The following is a 5,978-nucleotide window of genomic DNA, read 5'->3' as shown; positions in this document are numbered from 1 at the left end:
ATTTCGGATTGCAATGTTGTTGCATAGTCTGCAGAGCCTTGTCATCTGAGGACGCACCATTGAGTTGTTGTTCCATTAGCAAAGCCAGTCGTATCAGTCGCTTGCTGTTTTCCTCCAATTCTCAGCTTGGTTATTACGGCGCCAGCCATATAGGCCGCGTCATTCAGTAACTATTTTGAAAGCAAAGTCAGCTGCACTGGTTACTTGCTATTACAACGCCAGCCACATCGGCCGCGTTCTTCTAGTTACTCTTTTAGTTAGCAAAGCCAGTCGTATCGGCCGCTTGCTATTTTTCCCTTTGATTCATGACCTTCAGTTCCTTTTGAGGCACCAAGCATAGGACATGATAAAGAGAAAACCCTATAGAGAGTAGGATATGATGAAAAGTTCAAAGAAATAGTAATTCCCAAAATCAATTTTAATAGAAACCCTAAAATTGCGATGCAATAAACTCGAAGCCCAGCCAAGCAAAATAGTATCCAATCAAATTCCAAACAAAGAAAAAAAAAATCCAAACAACGGAAGAAACCATTCGAGACTCGGCATAAGGGCTTTGAATCGTACTTCGAAAAGAAAAAGACAGCATACGTGAGAAACCATTCAAGCTGAAAATTTTCTATCCCCAATGGTGGTCGGATCGTTGACTCGAAATCAAAATAAATGATTTATGAAATTGGTTAATATCTGTCGCGACCGACCTCCGTTTTTTTTTAACGACATGCAAAAAAAGGGGGTCTCGCCTGGTACACGCTAAGTCTAGGTTCGGGACTTAACTCGGATTCTTCCAAGCCCATACCATATCGCGACTTAGGGTTTAAGTTTTTAACCTGCAAGTGGTTTACATCAAGGAGTCGCCACTAATCGATTTGGTGTGGGTCGATTAAAAACCCAAATAAGGTGATGGGAGAATCACCCTATTCCTACGAACCAGAGATTAAAAGAGTTCGGGGACTTGGTTACACTAGTTGGATAACTAATGCCCTTTCGGTACCTTTTTACCATGTTCATTTTTTGAAAATATTTGTCAAGCAATTTGGATTGATTTTAGGACCTTTCTCCTAACATGTGAGGTGATCAAACGAGTGCATAATCATAAACGATCAGCAGTTAAAATAGATATGCAGCCTAAGGTTCTAACCCTAACTAAGTCAGATAACATTCAAAACACAACAGTTCATGTAATTATATTTTAATTAAAAACATGCATGATAATAACAAAACAGTAATAAAAACAACATGCAAAATACCACTGCATAACCCTATAGGCTTATCTAATTTAAACATGGCAATTTATACAATTATAACAACATTGCATAATAATACCACAATAAATTAAAACATCAGATATATCACATAATTTAAAAAAGAAAGAAAAAAAAGGAAAATACGGAAGAAGAAAAGAAAAGAAAATTTTAATTTTTTTTAATTTTTTTAATTAATAAATTTTTTTTTAAAAAATAAAATAAAAATAAAAATAAAATCGGGTCGGTTGCGGAACCGGGTTGGTCGGATCCGACCCAGTGTCAATGGATCCGACCCAAGGCGTTGACCCGGGTCGGGTCGGTTGATCCAGGTCGGGTCAACCACACGTGCACAAACACGCGGGGACGCCGGCGGAGCCAAAATTGGCCTTCCGCCGGTCGACCCAGAATGGCACCGATCAAAATTTAGCCTCTAGGAATCACCACCAAGCTTCGCCACCCGCCTACGTCACCGTCCGACCGCCTACTCGCCGGCCGGCAACCGAATCAAAATCGGCCTCGTTGAGGCATTTCATCGAACACCTGGCGTACGTGACCAAAACAAACGATTTTCGACCTACCTCGGGGATTCGGCGTACTCCGGCGACCTACCTTACCTTCGACGGTGACACACAGACCCTAGGGGACGACGATATGGGCCGGGATTCGCGCGAAACGGCCGGCGCGAGTCCTGGCCAAACCAGACATAAAAACAGGGGCGAACAGGGCAACACCGAGGCCGAGAGAGAGCTCACCGGTTGACGACGTGTCTAGGGGATTCCCGGCTGCTCTGTGGTCGACGACGAGGCTAATAGGACCTGCAAAACACACAAACTTGTCCTCTTTCTCTCTCTTTTCTCTCTATTCTCTCTCTGTTCTCTCTCTCTCTCTCTCTCTCTCTCTCTGTTTCTCTCTCAAATGGCCGACCGGTCGGGAAAGTCAGCTCGTGGATCAACGGCGGCTTTGGTTCGTCGGGGGGAATTCCTATGGAAGTGCTTTTCTACCTGTAAGTCAAAAAATCGGAAAATTTGCACTCAATCTCTCCTTCTCTCTCAGTTTCTCTATCTCTCTCTGTTTTTTTTTTGCTCAAACGGACTGACCGGCCTCCCTCTCTCTGTCCGGCTTTTATAGCCGGCGACGACGCGTCTCACCTGCTCACGCACGCTGACGACGGCCTGCACCGACCTACTCTAGCCCGTGACTTTCGTGGCCACTTAGGCCGGTGCAGAGCAGGGGGGCCGGTTCTGAGATGGACAGAGAAACAGGGAGAAGAGAGGAAGGAGGAGATAAGGGAGGCCGGGAAATCGGGGAGGACGGGATTGGCCATTAATGCCAGTCCCGTTGGCGTGCTCCCCCGGTTCTGTTCTGACCAGATAGCGATGGTGAGATGGCCGCCGCCGTTCGTCACTTTGCAGCCGGGAACAGGGTAGAACAGGGGAAGAGAAAGCGATCGCCGGCGGGGGAGAAGGAAGGAGGAGAAGGGAGCTGGGCCGGGCCGGGCCCAACTCGTGCGGGGAAGAAAAAGGGAAAAAAGAAAGGCGGGCTGGGCCCGCGCGGGGAAAAGAGAAGAAAAAAGAAAAGGGCCGGGTCGGCCCAGCCCCGACCCGGCCCAACTCGAAATTTTTTTTTTAAATTTTGATTTTTTTTTAAGTTTTGAAATTTTTTTTAAGTTCTAAATAGACCCTATTAATACAGATGTGCCTAATTTCTATATGCAATACATTTAAATAGAAATATTTTTTTTTGTTTTAGGAATTAAAGAAAATTAACTCCTAAATTTTGTACAATTAATTTTAGGCAAATTAAAATAGGTATTAACAGCTGCCTCTCTTTGAAAGTGAGCTCGCAGAGTTTGAGCTCGCAGAGATTACGTTCAAAGATAAAATGACACCTAAATTTGGCCCATGCATGCTCAATGAATGCTATTTTTGGCGAAACTGGAGTCTCATTTTTATGATGCGATAAGATGATGTGTGCTAAAGAAAATAAAAACATACATGGGGCTACTTACCTTGCCGAAGGGTAGAGTAATTCCAAATAGTTGATATTGTGTGTCGAGGACCCGAACCTGTCTTCGGTCGCCTTGACGAGAGGAAATGGTTTGTCTAGGACCCAAACCTATCTTCGGTCGCCTTGACGGGGATTGCTTTTGTCAAAGTACCTGGGGGTCCTCGCCCGAGGATTTGATGGTTTGCCTGGTGGGTCCTTGCCAGCAGGTCTTGGAGAGACTCAAACAATGAGCACCTGGGGGTCCTTGCCTGAGGATTTGATGGTTTGCCTGGTGGGTCCTCGCCAGCAGGTCTTGGAAAGACTCAAACAATGAGCACCTGGGGGTCCTCGCCCGAGGATTTGTTGGTTTGCCTGGTGGGTCCTCACCAGCAGGTCTTGGAAAGACTCAAACAATGAGCACCTTAGGGTCCTCACCCGAGGATTTGATGGTTTGCCTGGTGGGTCCTCGCCAGCAGGTCTTGGAGAGACTCAAACAATGAGCACCTGGGGGTTCTCGCCCGAGGATTTGATGGTTTGCCTGGTGGGTCCTCGCCAGCAGGTCTTGGAAAGACTCAAACAATAAGCACCTGAGGGTCTTCGCCCGAGGATTTGATGGTTTGCCTGGTGGGTCCTCACCAGCAGGTCTTGAAAAGACTCAAACAATGAGCACCTAGAGATTCTCGCCCGAGGATTTGATGTGAACAGAGGGGGTCAGTCCCATGCTCAGGAGGGGTACCATAACAATCGTAGGTACATAGTGAACAGAGGGGTCAATCCAATGTTCAGTTGGTGAACAGAGGGGTCAGTCCGATGTTCAAAGGGTACCATAACAATTATAGGTACGTAGATTTTTGGAACTGGGCATGGGTAGAATATACTTACCTGGGCACGTTCCTGCCTCTTAAGGGCATGTCTCCTGTCAGACAAGTTTTTTTTTGTGTGTGCAAAGATATACGCATTCATCGGAGAAATAGACAACTAAGACTATTCTAAAATATCACATGAAATATCTTGACTGCGAGTGAAGATGCTTTTCTTTTTCAAAGAAACACCTGGTTTATCCTTTGGGTAGTTTGAAAAGAATTCATAATTTTGGAACCGGGCAAGGGTAGAATGTACTTACCTGGGCACGTTCCTGCAAATACATACGCATTCATCGGAGAAATAGACAACTGATGCTATTTTAGAATATCGTATGAAATATCTTGACTGCAAGTCAAGATGTTTTTCTTTTTCAAAGAAACACTCGGTTTACCTTCTAGGTAGTTTGAAAAGAATTCTGATAAAATACCTAGGGTTTCTTACCCGGAGGTTTGATGCATCATCTGCTGAATACCCGACCTTTTTCGGGGCATCTCTTTTGGGATGATAATGAGGGCTTCTCCAGCGCCCGAATTTTCGTGTTCTATTATTGGGGGTTAAAACTCCGAGCTGTCAAAAGCATGCTGTGTCAATTCCACTCGGGGAACATATGTTCTTTGAGTCTTTGAGGATATTTTACCTGTCAAAGACAATTAGCGCAAACATGCGTGCATTCATCAAGGATAGATAAGCTAGGCTATTCCAGAATGTGTATTTGAAAGTTCATGCATGATGATTTTGCCATGTTTGCATCACCAAACATCCACCAAGGGTAATTATCAATCAAGACAATTTTCGCTCGCAAGGTGGACTTCTCGAGATGCTGAACGAGGGACCTTCAATCAGAAAGGACTTTCCACTCACTCTCATTGAAAAGGGTTGTTTGTCCCGACCATTAAGGCGGGAACATCGAAAACACTCAATCTGACCGTTATCACATCAACAAAGGTCTGAGTTTTCTCGCAAACGGTACGACACTGCCAATTTGAGAGATCTTCCTCAGGGTTGTAATGCAGGCTTGGTCAATGGCTTAACAAAGGAGACTGTCCGAGTCAAGGCCATGAAAGAAAATATTCTGCAATCATCTCCAGGTTTACAAATCAAGAACCCTACAAAACGAGATAGAAGTAGTCTTGCTCGCACTTCCTCGAGCGTTGTTTATAAACATTTGAAATTCCACGTTAATTCAAGTGCCCTAGTCATAAGAGACTTTATGAGGGATGTAACGTAGGCTTGGTTCACAGGTTGAGGAACGAAATGATCGTTTGGCTCAAAAATGTGTGTAAGGGTGAGAATTGGTGATCATCTTGGCATTGTCACCAGTCTTCTTCTCCACTGTCAGGATTCTCTTGGAAAACTTCCTGGGTAATCCCGTGTTTTGGCTTCTCGGACAGCTTTTTCTTGAGGAGCTTCTGCGTCAAGCATCTTCCTGGATACCATTCGATCTCTGTCCCAATTGCTTTCTCCAGAATAGGTTCGTCTTCATCTATCATGTGACAGATCTTTGTCAAGACAGAGTTCTTAAAGTAGGGATTTGCATCGAAGAAGAACTCAAGTTTAAACCCTTTGGGGTCGTCTATTCTACACCACTTAATATCTTTGAGGTATTTGAGAGCACCTTCATCACGCTTAGAGATCTCTTCAGATAAAACTTCATTATTTTTCATAGCAGCTACCCAGAAATTAGGGACTCCTTTTTTCTTCATATTTTTCATCGTTTTTCTTCTTCTTCTTTTTCTTTTGTTTATTCTTTCTTCATGGGCATTGACCTTGCTTTTACCAGGCACACTACTTTTTTATGCCCCTAGTCTTCATTGATTTCATCATTTTTTGCTGATCTTTTAGTGTTGTCAGGACTGGCCTATACAAGTTTGAACAGAACAATAG

This window comes from Syzygium oleosum, unplaced genomic scaffold (assembly GCF_021117445.2).
Source record: "Syzygium oleosum isolate NSW1041296 unplaced genomic scaffold, Sole_v2.1 Sole_v2.04, whole genome shotgun sequence".
Lineage (NCBI taxonomy): Eukaryota > Viridiplantae > Streptophyta > Magnoliopsida > Myrtales > Myrtaceae > Syzygium > Syzygium oleosum.
The sequence above is the reverse complement of the archived record's forward strand: the minus strand, read 5'-3'. Positions refer to the sequence as shown.